The 17,997-nt window shown below is 43.3% G+C and overlaps 1 protein-coding gene across 19 annotated transcripts in view; it reads left to right on the top strand.

The window, feature by feature from the left end:
- DAB1 (DAB adaptor protein 1) overlaps positions 1-17,997 on the top strand; it is a 402,811-nt gene that overhangs the window by 241,223 nt on the left and 143,591 nt on the right. For 5 of the 19 annotated variants that reach the window (XM_084527897.1, XM_084527889.1, XM_084527886.1 and 2 more), the window contains exon 1: positions 16,399-16,899. The exons of 3 other annotated variants lie outside the window; for them this stretch is intronic. The gene's annotated coding sequence lies outside the window, so the exon portion shown is untranslated. Of the gene's footprint in view, positions 1-16,396; positions 16,900-17,997 lie in introns of those variants that run through there. 11 more of the 19 variants (XM_084527894.1, XM_084527892.1, XM_084527893.1 and 8 more) reach the window with 8 other exon arrangements.

Genomic DNA, 17,997 nt, shown 5'->3' with positions numbered 1-17,997 from the left:
AAGTGCAGACATGCAGCTCTAAAAAGGGAAATGTTTGTTAATAATAATACAAAATTAGATGAATAGCAAGGGCAGTAACCTAGATCGAGCAGTTCCGTGCTATTCCCAGCCCTCCCAGGGGCTGGGAGCTGGTGGCGAGGATGGGCCCTGATGGGGAGCGGGAGCCTTACCCTGCCCTCCTGCAGGCCACGTGGAGGAGGGCTCAGCCCCAGGGATACAGATTTATTCTGTTGCTTTTGATCTCTTCTGTTTCAAGCTCTTCCGCTTTGTAAGAATTAATATTCATGGAGCTAAAGGGGAGGGAACGAGAGCGAATACGTGGGCTTGAATGAGGGAGGGCATGAACTGAAACCTGGGTTTCTCTTATCTCAGTCTCTTTCATGGATTTTGATCAGAAATTTCATCCTAGATCTACAAAATCTATGCTATGAAGCTATCCCATTCTATTGCTATGAATCAAAAAAAAAAAACAAACTTTAGGCAAACTGATTTCTCCCCTGCCTCTCACAAATGCAGCATTTTTAATGAACTGACCTGTGCTGGTGAGCGTGCAAACTGGGCGGGAGGGCAAACCTGACAGGACATTTTCCATTAATGTGCCAGTCACACAACAAGCGTAAGGTTGTAAATTCCCGGATTTCTGTGAGGTGTCTACTGCACAGCTGGAAAGTTAAACCTGCCCCTTCCATTTGTTTGGGTTTTGCTTCTTTTTTTTTTTTTTTTTTCCTCCACAAAAAAAAAAAAAAAAAAAACTTTCCTGGGATTTATTGGTTCTCAGAGTCCTGTATTGGATTTTCCCTTTCTAGGGAGTTGTGCATGTGATGCTAATAATAAGATCTGATGGTGATATCTTTTCTTACAGCTACAAAGTCATGAACTCTGGGGTAGTATTTCCACCTCACAGCAAGCTTCAGTGCAGTAATGCCTCCGGCAGCCTTGGGCTGCTGTATTAAGAGGAACACTGTGTGCCCCCCGTGGTGCTGATTTAAGCTCTACAGTTAAAATTATTTTTAAGGACTTGAGACACAGAAAACCTCTGAGAATAACTGGTTGCTTCTGTGCTCTCCCCACAGGGCTGACACCGAGTATCAGATGTCCCGGCCAACTTTTTCAGGCAGTATTGGTTAAAATTGTTCAGAGGTGTCCCAAAGAGCAGTAACTGTTTAGTTAAAATCAAAGATAAGTCCTGGAAGATATTCCTCCGTAATTTAACTGTCGGGAGGAAGAGACTCTGGTCTCAGAGGTAAATAGGGCCTGTGGAAGAATGTTATTTTAATGTTGAATATGTTATTTTTATGTTGCTAAAGGAAACTACAATCCCGTAATGTCATCCCTGCTTCCATTTCCTTTTGTTGGTGGCTGACGAAGATGGGTGACCCTTCCCACCACACCCTGCACCCCCATTTCCCCACCTCCCCTCTGCTCTGATGAGATTGTTTCCACAACCAGGCACGTCAATTGATTTCCAGCAGCAGCAAAGTTCACGGGCAGTTGGCACAGATTGCCTTGTCCAGGCCTGTAAGGATCCTTGAGGACGAGGGACACCTTCCAGCCATGCCCCCCAAGGACATGAGGGGACACTGCCCAGGTAGCAGGGGTAGCAAAAAAAAAAAAAACTTTTGTGGTTAAAACAAGATTTTAACAAAGCAGAGAAATCAAGAAATATGTTTTTCAATAGCTAAAAGTGGGCTCCCAACTGTAGGGAAGCAGACACCAAAAGGTGTAGCATTTCCAGGGGCTTGCAAAGCTTGGAGCAAGAGCCCTGGCTGGAAAATGATGAAGTTGTGTTGATGATATCCCTCCGTCAAGAACAGATCTGGAATTCCAAAAGACAACAGGGCTTGTTCTAAGGTTATCGAGCAGCTTTGCTTACTTTATGGTTAAAATATGTCTTTTTAGACAGTGAGCACATTTTGTATGTTCAAGACACGAGCACTGAGGGAAGTGACGAGTTACTGTTTCTGTTGAAAGATTAATTTAATTTGCATTGAAATTAAAAGCATTAAGTTAATATATGTGTTTAAAATGCACTGTCACCAGGAAGTGGCTCAGAGGCTGTGCTTTACTATGTTTATTATAAAGTATTTATAGTCTAATTAAGAAATAATTAAAAATACACAGCTCAAGAAAACTGGAGGGAGATGGGTGACAGGAACAGACAAAGCTTCCTGCTGGGTTTGCAGTGAACTTGTGACTACAAGGGGAAGTTTGAGGAACTTAGGGTAATTGCTGTATTCACTACTCTTACTATATACACTACTCTCACTCCTTCCTACAAACCCATTTTTGGCCGAAGTTGGTCCAACCTGCTACAGCCTTTTTTTTATTTTCTAACAGGAGAAGCTCCTGCTGGGCCTGTGGGGCCTGATGCAGCAAAGAAAACTCCTGTACGTGTTCGTGGTGCATGGCCTGAAGTTTATGTGCTTGAAAAAGAACAGTAACATCAAATTCCTCAATGCGAGCGTTTAGGAAGCACGTGCATGGATGAAGAAAGTTAGGCCAGAACCTCTGCCTTTGGGTTTGTAGCCAGTATTTGAGAGTGCAGGCTATGTGAGGACTGTCTTTCCAGATACTTCAAGGGATACAGAATATCTAAAGTGATTATTAATATGTATGAAAATACGTAAAAAATCCAGTGCTATGGATAACACTCCTTGTTTTCCACTTGATCTTTTACTAGAGACATATTAATTCCTGTTACTGAAATGTAAACATACTTAGCGAGCTCAATTCGGAAGGCTTTATAGCTTCTAACCTTGTGAGTTTTGAAGGTCTTTCAAGTACATTCAGATTGCATTCTGTATGAACCACAGATTCCCACATCCTAAAAAGAAACCTGAAAAACAATCGCTGATCACGTGCTCTGTAAGGATTCAGGTGGAAAAGCTGGGAAAAGATGAGGATGACCCTTTCAACTGCAGGAAGTATTGCCCGTTCAATTTTAAAAAAGGGGAAAAATTTAGCAGGCTTCACTAGCATAAGTCATTTAAAAGCTAGTACAGAACTATCTCACCAAAAAGACTTATTTTTAGTTATACTTACAGGATAAAGTAATATAAACAAGGAAACAGTTTGATCAGGTTGGGCAGATTCTTACCCAGCTGATTCTGTTGTGAGATGATCCAACAGGAACTCGTTTTCCTGCAGTGTAAGTTATGTTTATTGTACATTATCCCCATGCTGTATCATATATTTTGCTTTATGGGACAAATCAGATAACAGTTTAAGGCTGAGTGGTAGCTGACTATATATATTCCTAGCTAGTTAAACTGCTGGTTGTCAATGGGCATCTTTCATGTGAAAGGCAATTTCAAGGGGATGAGATTCTATCTAACAAAAGTACTTCAAGTACATTTTTATACTTGCTCACACACAGTATTTATTTCATAGCTATCTATGCAGAAGATGGATGTGAAAGATACAATTACTGAAAATCCCTCAACTTGCTTGTGTCATGTAATTTTTTTCGGCTCAAAGAAAGGTTTCAAATGGTTGTCCCGTAAACAAAAACGCTAAAAATTATCTTGTGGTTATTTGTAAAAGCAGTTTTGTCTATTCTTCAATTTTATGTCGCTGGAAAGGATTTCATAGTGTATGTGCAAGTGTTTCTTTATATTTGATAACCCACAAGCAGTGTGACGATTACCAATTTTTGTGGGATCAATTTCAGCTAAGAGATAATAATAGATTTTGGTTACTAATGGCTTGTAAATTTAAAATAATTCAACAAAAGTCAAAAATACAAATCCAATATCTTTATGGCTTTTCAGTACATGTTTAATTGGATGTTGAGAAACCAACAAATGTATTTACAGAATAAAAAGGTCTCATAAAGAGAAAATTGGCCGAAAGAACTTAATCTTTTAATCCATGTCTATGGTGACTTAGAAAATGTGAGGCTGTGATGTTTCAAGAGTGATTTTGTTTACTCTGTTATATTGATATGAAATTATATTGATCGTATTAACTTCTGTGTTTAAAATGTTCTCCCTCCTGGCTGTTGATATACGTAATGTCTTTCCTTTTTTAATTTTCTGTTCTTCACATTAAGAGATGAAAATAGGGCAATGTCTATTCCAGTTCAACTGTCTAGAGACACTTCTGTGTGGATTTTGCGTGCCTTCCAGAATAATAATAGTAACCAGCTTGCCACCAGATTTGTAAGGGCAAGATACTATCTAATTATTAACTGCATGCTCCTTCGGAGTTTCTCAGTGTGCTTTCCCAACACTGACTCACCAAAGCTTATAGTGTGCAAACACTCCCATACCTGACAGAATAACAGAGATACAAGTCAGTAAGAAAGGAGCTTGGTTTTTAGGTACTTAAGGCATGCTAATTTTGGTAACTTTAACCACTTTTCTAAGTTAAACCTTACTGTATTTTCCCGGGGTCCTTTGCAGTGAGGAATACAGCCTAGATCTTCCATGGGGACTTTATTTATAATTTCCTACCCTCCCCTTCGAGCAATGGAAGAAAAATGCACTGCTGCAGGAGCATAACTAGAAAGTTGTGGCCTGCAAGCTGGTTGTCAGAAGGAGGGCTGTTTCTAAGCTGCCCAAGTATGAAAAAAAAAAAAGGCTATGAATTGAAAACGTGACATTCTCCTCTGTTTCCTCAGAAAAAGGTTTTATAGTAATACATATTTCTGTACTATTGGAAGGTGTTAGATGTGCTGGTTCCTAATCAGTATTTTGCCGCATGCACATCCAATACTGCAGATGTTTTCCCTGTGAACTTATTCTATAACCCTGTGCTACTCTGCATTCTGTAATTGTACTGATCCGTAGTGTATTGTGTTTTTTTTCCCAGCTGACCTTTGCTTTTCACTGACATTTGCAAAATGTGACTAAATGAAACTAGACTAAATAATGTTAACAGCAAAATCTTTTTGCCTCTCTTCTATTACAAAAAAAAAAAAAAAATCTATTTTCTGAAACTGCAGAATGGGAGGAAAAACGCAAAAGTTCAGATATTTGCTATTACTACACTACATCCAAACGCAATTAAAAGCATTGACCACTTGCTTATTTTTATGTGCTGATTTACACAAATCTATTCTAAGTAATGAAGGGCCCAGCTGGTACAAATCGTTACCAAATGCCTTTCATAGCCACCTTTAGCTGGAGAACATTTGTTCTATTTTAACTGAGAACAAATTGTTTCAAATCCTGCCGGAGCCTCTCCAAAGTATCGAACACGAGTTTATCAACTGTTTGGAAAGGAGAAATTAATTTACACGCTTCTCTGCTGCCAGATGTGGGCTCTGACAGGTTGTGGTACAACAGATCCCAGTTTCTCAGTGCGGTCCCCCCAGCTTTTGGGTGGAGGGGACATTTCCTTGCTGGGTAAAGCAACCTTGGCAGCAAAAGCTGCTCAACAACCTATTTATTAGTATCTGTACTCCTCCCCTGCTGTTATATTAATATAATGAATTGTTCACAGGTGCTTCAAATGAGGTTTAGATGATCACTGGGAGCTTTGTTACTCAAACAAGCCAAATTGAATGGAGCAGATGCAGTAGCAACAGTCCCCTAGCAAAAGTACGAAGTGTGACTTAATGAAGGTCATTTTGCACATTTTGGCCTTGATGACCCTAAGAACAATAAGACTGTCATTATTTCACTGTTTCGAGACAGAAAGGTGATTGCTTCCTGCCCACTTGCCTTGTGTTTTTTTTTTAGATGTCTTTATTACATCATTGGGAGCCTTTAATTGCATTTAATCCCACTCCCTTTTAGCTGAAATGAGATAGTTCCCAAAAGATTGTTGTTAAACTGTGCTCTAAGTCATGTTTGAGCTTTAATGTTCTTTTGTGTGGGGATGTTTAAAACACAGCGAGCACTCAAACATTAGCCTAGGTGAATGTGTAGTCAAATGGCCATTCTTCTCTGGAAATGCAGGCCATGTAAAAGCGAGGAGTTAGAGGTCGTGCCAGACGTCTGGCCCGGGTGCTCCCTAAGGCTGATATTTGCACCATCCAAAACTTGCATTTTTCTTCTCTTCCCTTGCTTTGTAACAAACACAGAGAAACTAGCAAACTGCCATTATCCCAGAAAGGCCTGTGTATGCAATTAGCTTTGTGAATGCTGATTAACTGGCCTACAAGGTCTCTTCAAAGGCTCTGCGCAATGCGAAAGAGCTGCAGTCTCTGGAAGATGAGCTCTGTGTCATAGCTGAGTGCTTCTGAAGCGAAGGCATCGGACCAGCAGTTGGCAGAGGCCTGCGTCCTCCCTCCTGGCTGTGCCACAGATCTCACTGTGATTTGGGGGAAAGCTCGGTTATTCTCTGAGCCTCCTTTCCTTGTTACGGAAACGGGAATAAAGATGTTTTCTTACCAGCCTTTTCCTGTGTTTATGCATTTTTGAGATCAGGTTCCTCTCTCGCTTTATGCCTTCCACTGTGCATCATAAAGGGATTCCAGTCTCAGCCAAAGGCTCTAGGGTCTATAATAATTGCAATAATGTGAAGGCTACTGTACCCGAGGAGCCACTTAACTCCCTCCTCCCCCGGATAGAAAAGAGAAGAGGCTCTTTTTCTTCCTTTTTTTTTTTTTTTCAGATGTTTGAAGGGAATGCACCAGGGTCATAATGGGCATCGCTTGACTATCTACATGCCAAACTCTCTAATGCATACGTTTGATAGGTCAGTGACAGATATCACCGAGGAGAGAGGACAGCATTTTAACCTTGAGTACACATTGCAGGAGAAAATTACACAGAAGAGCCGTGCACAACTCCTGTGCAATGAGCCGGAGAAAAGGATCTTCATTGGACTTTCATCGAGAGAGGGCTTTGGAAGGCGCTGCCAAATGCTGTCATTGTGTGAGAGGGGGGGTACACTGTGCACACCGGCTGCAAGTGGGCAGTGATGGAAGTGCCACCAGGACACCATTCCTGCCTGGAAATGTTATCCCTGAGAGTTGAAATAACGCTGTACAGTATGGGCACAATGTTCTTTGCTCTTCCCAGCAGAGCCATAATTTTGTTCTTTCTCCAGCCGTTACTTCCTCGCCTCCTTCTTTGCTCCAGCAAATAGTGCATTCATGGAGTTCCAGATTAGTCATATCCTAACCCTTGGGTGGGTTTTAGTGTGAAAGACATGTATTTGGATGATTTTCTGCTTATGTGTCACTAGACTTTTATAAACAAAGTTTACACCGGACTCCTGGGGTAGGTGTTCCTTTCATGCTTATTGGACTTTATGGCAGAGTCCATAAAGTGGAGCACAGAGGTTATTGTTGAACTTCAACCATGAAAACTGCTATTATTTGGTGTGTCTGTGACATCTGTTGTATCCTGTTGTGCAGGTGATGAGAGGTAGATTTTGTTTCATTTTGAAATCTGTTGGTGAGTTTGAATAGTGTCTGAAATGGTTGATGGTTCATCAAAGCACGTACAAAACACGTGCTTCCCGAGCTCAATGCAAAATCATCTTCTAAAGGTGTAGCAAATTAGTGTTCTGTAGAGAGAGGGATTCAGTTTCCAGGCTATCTTAGAGGCCAAGCAGTAAGGAGCTGTGTCAGCTGTGTGGGTAACCTTCCCCTTGCATTAGAAAAAGGAAGATGTTTATAGGATAGACCAAGTGGGGAAGGCAGATTTATGGCTACCTTGGTACAAATGTTAGCAAATTCTTATTTTGTTTACTGGCACTGTTTAATTTTGGTGGATTTTCTCATGAGTTTAACTTTCTCTGATCCAAGTCATCCCGGTGTCCTGGTGGGCAGTGACACAGCACACAGATACAGGCAGGGCTGTGCAGGGCTGGAGCACACCTAACTGCAGATCTGAAGGTAGCAGAAGGGCATCAGGCCGGGGAAGCTCTACGCTTCCATTTTCTCATCCATTATGCACCCTTGCATATGTGTTCCTGCTCATGCTGTGAATTTTGCGGCGCTCTTTCTTCCTCATCAACAGGCCAGATGGATCTAGTCTTGCTTACCACCCACTCCTGAGCTGTAGTATTTATTGACATTTGTCAGTCCCAAACACTTACATTGCAGCAGACAGTAGCTGTTCAGTTGAATGCTATAGATCTTTGGTAATCCATTATCTATTTAATCAAATTTGGAAAGATTTTATTCCTTGCTAAAGACCATGTCTATGATGCCTTTGACGTCCAGAGTTAGCGTGCTTACAGGTTCAAAAGCCTTGTTTGTTAAACAACATGGATTTTTCCTTGCTCTGAGATCTGACATACATCTTGCTGCTTTTGTTGAAATCCGTTTTTATGCTGAGGAAATAAACTCCACTTTAAAGGAAGACATACTTTGGCAGATGTTAATGAGAAATGAAGGAATCAGAAGGGACTGGGTTATTCAGCTTAACAATAACTTGGGTTTCTTTTCAGTCTGTTTATTACTGATTCAACGTAACTTCTCTGGATACTGACGCTGCTGTTTCTGTGACTTTTCCTAGAGGTAGACAGATTCAAAGCTTTGATGCACAATGTATGTGGAAGTAAGCCTTCCTAAAGTTCCAACAGTGCCTGCTTAGCATCTAGAGCTGGAATTTGATCCTCAGATTGGGTTGACATGGTGGGGGCGCCGGATTTGCTGACGTGCTGAGTGTTACTCTGATCTGGAGATGTACCACCTCAGTAGAAAATCTGAATTGCTATGGAAATGCCAGATAAACCACGAATCAGGAAAACTGTCATCTCTTCTCTCTGTGTATGTTGCACAGTCTCAAACTGAGCCTTAAGCATATGACAGCCATCAGTCTTTTAAAAATCCAGGTTGTTAATGATCTTCGAAAATGTCATGTTTCTGTAGCAGTGGGTGAAGCCTTCAAAACTGGGTTGTGTAGGTTCTGTCTTGGTTCTGTCATAACTTCCTATTGACTGTAAATAAGAAAACGAAGAAGAAAAAGTGACGTAGACATTTAGGAACCTAAACTGTGCCACCGAACAGTTTTCTTGTATCAATAAATAATGTGCATTTGAGGTGTTTTGTTAAACCTCTGTGGCTTTTCTCAAGCTAATGTAATAATCTCTTTCAAGTGAATGATTGTATTTTCAGGTAAACTGCAAAACCCCTTTAGAAATGAAGCCCTGATCTAGTTGACATCTATAAATTTATAACAAAATAAAAGTACTTCAAATATCCTTCATTCAAATTGTGATTTCAAGAGTTTTATTATTGGATTGAGTTGCTAAGCTGGTACTTGCAATTTACATTTCTACCTGGAAAGCTTGAAGAGGAAAAGAATATAAATACCAAACGCCAGAAAGAAGTGATTTGTCAAGTGTTGAAATATACTACAGAAACATCAGCTTAGGCAAATATGTTTGGATGAACCACAGCATGCTGTCCACAGCTGAGGTGCCCCCAGACCTCTTGCAAACCTTCACTGTGCAGAGTGGCTGGGGACTGGGAGCTCCAGTGTCCAGCCTCACTGCTGGACCATGAGAAAAATGACATCCCAGGGGCTAGCACATAACTCCTTGGTGTGTTGTAGGGTACCAGGAGCCCAGAGATCTTATATTTGAACTTGAGGCTGACTGCAGGGCCACGTGCATGGAGTCCTGGGTTTCTAAGCGAAGCAGCCACACTTCTTTTAGGTGCTCAGTCCTTGGCACAACCTGCTCCACAACCAGCAGCACCCATGGGGTTTGAGGGTGATCCCATAGAGCAGCTCCACTGCTGCTCGTCACGAAGGAGCCGTGGCAAAGCAGTGAGTAATCAGCTGCTGAAGGAGTGTATCTGGGCTTGGAAGTGCTGACGCTAATTCTGAAGAGGCAAAAGGAAATGTCTTTGATTTGAATCGTAATGAGACACTATCAGGAAAGGTTGGTAATGTAGACAGAAAAGGCAAAGAAATGTAGAAATGTACCAGATACCATTTAAATAATAGATTGTTAAATTTGTAATTTTTAAAAGGAGAATGATTAAGAATTGATTTCATAGTTTAAAAAATAGCTTGACATAGTAGTGGGCTCAACTAACTTGGAAATGGGGTAAGCAGGTTTCAAAGAAAATTGTTAGGAATCTTTTCCTGGAGCCTACCAGCAATAACACATTAACTCTAAATGCCTTGTTCAGCTATCACACATAATACCATGCTGAGGACATTTTTCAGGATGAGTCTGAGGTTAAGAAACACACCTATTGAATAACTAGTGCCACTTACTTCAGCACTCGAGTTTTCCTCAGAGGTCTTCCATCCAATTACTGACCAGATCCAGTGATATTTAACTTATCAGATCTGACAAGAGCTGAACCCAAGGTAGAATGACTGCTTAAACATTTATTTGTGTCAATGACACGTTTAAAACTCTCTGCTCTGTCTAAATATTTAAAGGAAAATATAAAGAGGAAAATGTAATGTGACATAAGAGGAAATGAAAAACCACCTTACTTGTTGAGGACATTCACTACACACAATTGCTGTCTTGTGAATAGCTGTTATTTTGGCAGAAATTGAGGGGAACGCAATCCTAAGTATCATGTTTGTCTGTCTCTTTTTAACAAAAAAAAATGCTTTTTACAATGGCAAGCAGATCTTTTGCTGTCAAAATCACAGAACGTGACAACAGCCAAGATCTTTATGAACCTCAACGACTGAAGTCTTTGTAAAGCTTACGTCTAAAAATAATAATAATAAAAAAGATGAAGATAAATGCATGCTTAGGAAAAAGAAGTTTCAGTATTGTCCCAGTTCAGAGAATTTAAGTGTGTTGACTGGTTGTTAGAATAGAGTACACCTTAAGAACAGGCTGCAATAAGCTTTCTTGCTGGGGAAGCGCAGAGTGCAAGCTGTGTAGCTGTGTGGACGGAGTGAGGAGTGAAGGGAATCTTCCACAGCTTGGAAAACAGGAACTGCTGAATGTTAGGACCAAGATGTTACGAGAACTAACTAATGGGCTGCATAGTTTTGACGTGAAAATTGGGCAAAGTAATGCTTAGTTAGTATTCAACACTGTGTTGGTCTTTAGAAAGCCTTTTAATAATTACCTGATGTATGCAGTCAGATGTTCATGTAAGCAAATGTGTTCAGCTGGGAATACAGAGGCCTGATTTGGTTGTTTTTAACCTGTGTGAGGCATTTTAACACACTTTCATCACAGGGCCCTTAGGGACATCCAGATCAAGCTGTGGTGGGGATCTCAGCAGCATGTTGAGGATCATTTCCACGCTCCTTTCCTGTAGGAATGGACGTCAGGAAGGGGGACGCTGCAGACGGGAACTGGCAGGCACCCAAGGCTCTCTCTGATGCAGAATGCAATCGCCACTAAGTGATGTGCACGGGCTCCTTGTGCCTCTACAGAAAATGGAAATCTTTACAAGATTTGGATCACAACTGCTAAAAGTTTACTTGGGGGAAAGATCTAAGGAATTAGTTAAATTGTTCACTGCATGCTTTCCATTTTGTACATGGATTTCAATTTATATAAAGCAAAAATGAAGTTTAAGTATTGCAACAAAATGTACAGAACGACACAAAGGGGAAAAATTCCTAGTGGAGAGATTCACGCTAAATCTTCAACTCTCCTTTTACTCACTAACTCAGAATGAAGCCAAATTTCAAAATTCTTTTTAAAGCAGATCTGTATTTTTCACATGCAGATGGATATTCCATAGGAGGTATAGATTTTCTGTAGTAGATATCCTTTACTGTCAGTTTACGTCTTAAATTATTGTTAGCACTTTCCAAAGTAATACAGAACACGTAGGCTCTCAGTATATGAAGGATGCTGGAAATTCTCATCATCCCTGAACTTTTGCTAGAGAGGAGATTGAATTCGGAGGTTTCTGTGTGTGGATCATCAGTGATGTCTGGAGGGGATGACAGAACAATGGAAACTCAGAATGCGTGCGTATATCGTGTTCTTAGCAACGCGCTCTCTGTTGGAATCTGACACAATGTTTGCAAAAGCAAACCTATTCTAAATTAGTTTGCAGTTAATTGTCTGTGAAGGGAAATGCACCTTGCCAAAGAGGGTTTGAAATATGAAGCAGTTTGGATCTGTGAAGAAAGTTGATCTCTGTACTTGAAGAATCACGAGCTCTTTCATGGGCATCTGGGAAATAATATGGTCATAATCTGTAGTGCCTTTGAGAATTCCATTATTTGGCAAAAGGGGCATCCACTTGCTACCATTTGCTTGAAGACTGATTTTAGAGGGGCAGTCTTAGCCTGTATGTTGGGGCTGTTCCTTTGCTGTTGGGAGAAGAGGTTTCATTATGGTGATTTCAGTAATGTTTTGTATATGTCGTGGAGAAAGACAAGAACCAGAAGACCATATAATGTAAAGATCTTTTTTCCATTTTTCCTCCTGGGACTCGAGATGAAATGAAGGGTCCCACCCACAGCAATGGTTGAAGTCTATGTAGTGTTGAATGTTCATGCGTGTCTCCTTGGTCTTTCCAAGCATAAGTGGAGAAAGTCTCACTGCAGACCTGTGAAATAGGTGTGGTAGAGGTGGACACAGAAAAAGCATAGGTCAACTTATCCAGGGTCACACAACTAGTCAGTGAAAGAGCTGGGATTTGAACCACATTCCTGAATCCTTTTTGTGCATCTAACTACGTGAACATGCAAGGTTTTTTGAGGTTTAGGAAAGGAGGAGTTCCTTCAGTGACCGACCTGTAACACAGGAGGAACATGCACTGCTCCATCTTCAGAAACCAGTAGTGAGAGGCTGGATCTTTCAAGATGTAAATTTCATTTTCATTATGTTCCCATGCTGGCTTTTAACAGATGCCTGTGACTTTTCAGGATAATACATCTGTTTCATTAGATTGCCCTGTATAGTAAAGAATTACCATAACCTCTGAAATGCCACTGCCAGCAGATAGAGGGCTTCTAATTTTCTGTGAAGCACTGCCTTTTTTCTACATAGACCTTTCAGAAGGACAAGAGCAACATACTCTCTTCAGCCACCCATTAGCCAAGCAGGTATCTTTAAGAAAATAGCTCTAACGGGAGTTCTTTAGTGGAATCAGAGAGCTGAAATGGAGAATTACATTTCTTTCCATTTGAGAAAATAGAGGATGAATGCCAAATCACAACTAACTCCTCTGCTACGTGGCTAAGGAACTATCTGTGTGGCTACAGTGGTAAGAGCAGCTACCACACCTACTGATAATCCAGCAGGTATTATCTCCAGTCGGTGCCTAATTGCCTTAGAGGAACTTATTACACTGGAGCCAGTATTGTGTCAGGAACGATTCACACAGAGCATCTCCAGAGTGATCAAGATGATCCTGCTGTGGGCTACAGGATGTACCAGCAAATTCCAAGAGTGGCTTTGTGAGTAAGCTGACATTTTGAAAACTCAGTTGGCACAGGATGGTCTGCACATTGTTCTGCATCTTAGGGAAATGCAGAAATAATGACTGATTCTCTTGTCAGATATTTCAGTACCCAGTGCAAGAATTGCACTTTGTGAAGTGTGAAATGTAACAAATACCTTTCATTCCTAGATTCTTTGAAAACATAACCTAAAGATCCTTGTCTAACATATCTCAAAATTTCTCTGCAATATTATTTGTTAGCCCTTGGTAATCACCACAACTCAAGATACATGAATTAGTTTAGGAAAATAGCACCTGTTTTCCATCTCAGAGAACGTCCAATTCTCATTAATACTAATGGTTGTTACACACATGCACTGACAATAACCTTACAGGTTTTATGGCCTAGTGATTTACCAATTATGCAGGCTGATACTAGTTTTATGGTGTGGATGCTATCTTAACCTTTCACATGATAAACACACAGGCTTGCAGCTGGACAAAACACAGTGGATTAAATAAAAGAAAACTTTATTCTTGCCCGGCAGAATGCTAAGAGTTTGCACCAGCAGAGCAGATTTTAGGAAGGGAACCTCTGGAGACCCATCTTTCAGCAAATGTTCTTTATTTGTCTGCTCTGGGAGGAAACAAGCTCCATCCTTGGCTCCATAACTCCATCAGAGTTACTTGATGCTGATTAACTTACACAGGAGATGAAAGCAGGAAGGTATTTGAGTACCATTCTCCTAGGGAGTCAGATAACATAGTTAGGAAGTTCTCTTGTGAATTCAGACCACCAGGTAAGTGTTCTTTCTTGGTGCAAGGTGGTTTACAGGCAACTGCAGATCTCACTGGGAATTGGGTAATAAAACAAACTACTTAAAAGCCAGGCGTGTAGGTATTGATAGTGGGTATTTTAGGGCCATTTTGAGCTAATTCTTTCAATAGTGTGCACAGTGCTCTTGGTTGTATTATTAAACTCATCTTTACCTCAGCTAACGTACCAGAACATTATATAGCTTATGATCACTGCTCTAGTTGCTCAATTCTAATCAAGAACTATGACAGTGATACTACTTCCCCTTCAGTTATTTTGGTAGGTGCTAAGGGACCGAGTGCCGAAGAGGAAAACTACACAACACGTTGGAAAATAGCGTAGAGACCCACTTTTTTAGGTTCCTACCTTTAACTTTTGCAGATGGTCAGTAGTTACAGGAAATAACATCTTTGGTCTAAAGTTGGGGGTTTATCACTTCATCTGTGATGGTATAGTACATTATCAGAGAGGAGAATACAGGAATGCTGAGTTTAAATAAGCTTCACAGGTGAGGACAAAAGAAGACTATGCAGACCTACCAAATTTCTTGCTCCTTTGCCTCTTGGTCTTGTATTTTGGTAGAGGGGAAGAACTCTGACCATAGAGATGTTCTCATGTGAGAATCTATATGGCAAAATTATGGCCCAAAAATATTTTATGTGAAAGCAAAGCATGTTGCTTATGGCAACTCCTGCATAATGAAGGAACACAATGAAGAACTGCAGTTCATATTACTCTTCAGGTCTGTTCTATTTTCATAGGTGGTGTTTTTTGTTGTTGTGTGTTGTTTTTTTTTAAGTAGGAAATTGCATAGTATAATTACAAGTTCATTTGCATTCATATTACAAGCTGTGAGCTAGTACATACTTTTAGATTTAAAAAATACTGTTAGCAAGTGTGACTTGCATCCATAAATTTCAGAAATGGGAATGGAGTTTACACTTAGTGAAAGTTCCTTCTCTTGTTAGCCAACAACCAGCACCCTTCCTGTAAAAAGTGGGATTTTGGGGAGGTCAGCAACAGGGTAAATGCAACTTCATTTTACAGTGTAACAGGCAAGGGCATAGAGCAGTTCAATATGCCTTTTGAGAACCGAGGATCACAAACATTTTATTGGACTTAATACTTATAGTCAAGCATAGCCAAATGTCATCTAGAGGATACTGTTTTTTCCTAATGGAAAGGTGTCTTCTATTGCATTTTTGTTTCTTCAGGCTTCTGTCATCTTGAGATGATAAAATCCTTTCCAATGGGAAATATTACTGCAATTAAGTTTACTACTAGGAGTTACAATTTTTTATCCATATTAGAATAAATGGGTTCAATTGATAATCCTGCCTTCCATTTCTGTAATAAATGGAATTGAAGAAAACAGTTCTATAGCAGGTCTTCATTCCACCAACTGCTTCTATAAATGTGGTATGACTTTTGAAATGCGTTTTTGTTACGTCGTAAAGGTTATTAGATGACTATATCTTTTATGCTTAGTACCTAATGTGCTATGCAAAGAATAATTGAGGAAGGTGAATCGGAAAATATCTGAGAGCGTTATCAGATCTCCACATGCACTTCCAATCGATCTGTTTGCCCAGCCGCTGTTGGATGGGCACTCTATGCCCTCCTGCCTGTTGGGTGGAGGGAAAATAACCCATCAACATCTTTCTGCCTCATGAGCATCTTGGCGATCACTCCTTGACTGCTGTCTCAAGGAGCACAGGGCAGCAGCTGGGTTTTGGTGTGCCCAGTGCTGCATCTCGCTCCTGATTTCTGACCAGCCAGTGCCCCATGCTGGGGCCCTCTTCCCAGTCAGCTGGAGGAGGCACCATCACGCAGGTGAACTGCATCTATCTGACGGCCACGAAATGCTTTTACTTCAGTAATTTCCCTCAGCGAGAGCCCAGCTGCTTTTATGCCTTGATTGGAGGTAACACTAGTGAAATTGCAATAACCTCACGAATGTACTTCTCTTCTGTATGTAAATCCTTTCAGGAAGTGCATGACAGCCTCCGTTTTCTATGGGTCTCCGTTTGTAAAGAAGCTGTTATCACAGAATAAGTTTAATGGGTCGTGAATTTTGTGTTGAAAGGAGAGTCTCTCCATGACTTCTGATCCGCCTGCAATAGACCTACTGGCTCGGCAGCAAGTGCATTAGGCTAAATATGCTTCCTCCATTGACTCTGAAGGTAACAGCCCTAAATGCCTCATTAAATTTTCACGGGTGACTGAGAGAAGCCATGAGAAAAACACCACGATAGCAGCGGGGGCGACGGCGGCTGCGCCCCCCCCCCCAGTGCCTCAGGAGCCCCACGGGGGCCGTGGGCCACCACCCCGCCTCGGGGGGCGATGGGGGCAGCGTGGGGCAGCCCAGCCTTGGGGCTGTGGAATTAGGGAGACCCGAGGAAGGGTTGGGAGACCCGAGGAAGGGCTGGGAGACCGCGTTGGTGGCTTTGTGGCCGGGTTTCACGCGTGGGCAGGGAGCAGACTGACAGAGACCGACTGACAGACCAAGGCAGCGGCGTGTAGGGGGCGAGCTCCCCGCTCCTGCCGTCCCCCTTCTCCCTGCCCACCAACAGCGCCGAGACCCCCAGCCTTAGGAAAGGAGGGGAAAGAGGAGAAGGAGGAGGAGGAGACCGACCCTCATCAGCAGCTTGCCTCCACCACACGCCTCCCCTTCTCCCCTCCCTCTGGCCTCAGCGCCGCGCTGGCGGGGGCCGGCGAGGGCAGGCGACGCGGGAAGGCGGCTCTCAGCATGGACGAGCCATGTGTATCCTAAGGAATAACAGCAGCTGCTGCGCCCACGATGGGGAGCAGAGGAACGCCAGGAGGAGAGGGCTCGCTGGGGCAGGTGAGGGCGCCGCGTCCCTTCTCCCCTCAGCGCTCGGGGGGCGAGCGGGGTGCCCGCTGCCGGGGAGCCCCTCGCCGGCTGCCGGGGTGCATGGGGATGAGAGGGGAGGTCTCCGGAGGAAGTTTTTATTATTATTATTATTAATTTTTGTCCGTTCTCGCCGCGCCGAGGAGGGGAAGGGGCTGGAATCTCCCTCAAGTCGCGGCAACTTGCCGGCTTGCTTCCCCCCCCTCCTCCTCCCCTTTCAGCCGAGTCTCGGGGGCAGAAGCAGCCTCTCGCAGCTGAGCCCGGACTCTCCATCCCCTGGAGGGTGAAATACTGAAAAACAAAAAGGAGATAAAATTAAAAAAAAATAAGAGATCCCCGGGGCTGCTCCGCGGGTTGCTGCGGGCTGGGCGCGCTGCCTCAGCCTTGAGCCGCTGCCGCCCCCCAGCTGGGGAGCGCCGCCCGCGGCTCCGGTGCCGCTGTGCCCCGCTCGTCCCGGGGGTCTCCCCCTCGTTCCCCGGCTCCCGCAGGCTGTCAGGGCTGGTGGGCAGCCCAGGCAGGGCTATGCTGGGTTATGCCGGGCTGTGCTGGGCTGTGCCGGGCAGCTCCGCGCTGCCTCCTTCCCTGTGAGGGAGCAGCCGGGGCGGGAGACGCCGCGCTGAGGAGCGGCGGGGAAATGGCGCCGGGAGCCGCGGGGCCGGGCTCGCCCTGACGAGCCGGGGGGCGCCTCGCTGAGGGGAGAGACCCTGCCCGGGGGGCCCGGCTGGTGGCGGAGTGCTCAAAAATGCTGCTGGGGAGCCAGCGGGGAGCGAGCCGGGGGTGTTTGCCCCCGAGAAGGGGGGCTGGGAGCCGCCTCTGCCCGGCCCCGGGGGCTCCCGGTGGTCCCCTGAGGTGCCCGGGGCTGGGGGCTGCGGGCAGCGCTCGCCCGAGCAGCACCCTAAAAAGCTCGGCCCTAAATCGCAGCCTCCTGAAGCCTGCAGGCGAACAGGCAGCCTCTGGCTCCATCGCCAACTTCGGCTTTCTTGAGCTCGCAAAGTTAATTTTTTTAGGTCTTTCCTCGAAGTAGTTTTAAAAGCGAAGTCCTTGGGACGCTTTGCCATTTGTCTAAATTCG

Source organism: Aythya ferina (assembly GCF_964211825.1).
Source record: "Aythya ferina genome assembly, chromosome: 8".
Lineage (NCBI taxonomy): Eukaryota > Metazoa > Chordata > Aves > Anseriformes > Anatidae > Aythya > Aythya ferina.
The sequence above is the reverse complement of the archived record's forward strand: the minus strand, read 5'-3'. Positions and strand labels throughout refer to the sequence as shown.